Raw genomic sequence first — 934 nt, 5'->3', positions numbered from 1 at the left:
GGTGTGTCAGAGGCAGTGCGGTTGGCGCAGGATAGAGCAGGGTTTAGGGCTGTTGTGCATAGGGTCGCTATGAGTCGCAAAGGACTCAACGGCACCTAACAACAACAACAGCTTTTCTTACTTATATAATAAGGAATGCTGCTTCTCCTAAAAGTTTACCAGGAAGCACAAAACCATCTCATTCAAGAGGTTGAAGGAGAAGCAAAAACAATAGGGAAAAAAAAATTCAACCAAATCTTGAAGGAGATTTTTTACATTAAGCAAATCACACCAATCACCTATACAAAACCACGCTTTTCTTAACCTGGGTATTGACAACAAGACGAATTTACTAACTGAAGGCTTCAATCAAGTTAGGTATGATCTAGTTATGGTCTAATTTATTCCGATCGTATTCACAAAGATCTACCAAGAAGCTGTCTATTATATAGTCACAGCTACAAGTTTGTGGATCAAACATATCAAGAGGCATTTCCCAGGATGGTCAGAAAAGGAGAGACCAGGGGAGCTTCTAAACTGACCTGGGAGGGGCTGTGAGAGAGCAAATTCCAAACCCCAGGTGCATGTGGAGCAGTGTCCAGAGACTGAGGCTGGCGTTGGTGAGTTTGGTGAGCAAAGGGATTTCTTCTCTGAGTCTCCTTCTCGAAGCTGGCTTGCAATAAGACATCACGTGAAATGAAATAAATGTTTTTCCCTGGTGCCTAAGTGATGAAGGTACTACCTTGATGCAAAATGAAGTCAACTTGGAGAATGACAGGCCATTTAATATACAGCTCAGCACTGAGATGGCCTAACTCTGCTGTTTTCCTCTTAGTGGTTCAGTCTATCTCTCTCTATTGACTTGCCTCCCTGGGTCTCTGTCCACTTCTCTGAGCCTGTGCCTGCTCTCACCTTTCTCCTTCTGCCCACATGCTGCTGCTGCCTGTTGGGGGGT

The 934-nt window shown here is 44.3% G+C and overlaps 1 protein-coding gene across 1 annotated transcript in view; it reads left to right on the top strand.

Annotated features, from left to right (window-relative positions):
- Positions 1-934, top strand: part of PPAPDC1A (phosphatidic acid phosphatase type 2 domain containing 1A) — a 142,852-nt gene that overhangs the window by 141,588 nt on the left and 330 nt on the right. The gene's annotated exons all lie outside the window — the stretch shown is intronic.

This window comes from Elephantulus edwardii, unplaced genomic scaffold (assembly GCF_000299155.1).
Source record: "Elephantulus edwardii isolate Elephantulus edwardi_28Jun2011 unplaced genomic scaffold, EleEdw1.0 scaffold00006, whole genome shotgun sequence".
Classification (NCBI taxonomy): domain Eukaryota; kingdom Metazoa; phylum Chordata; class Mammalia; order Macroscelidea; family Macroscelididae; genus Elephantulus; species Elephantulus edwardii.
Note: the sequence above shows the minus strand (reverse complement) of the source record. Positions and strands in the feature narration are given on the sequence as shown.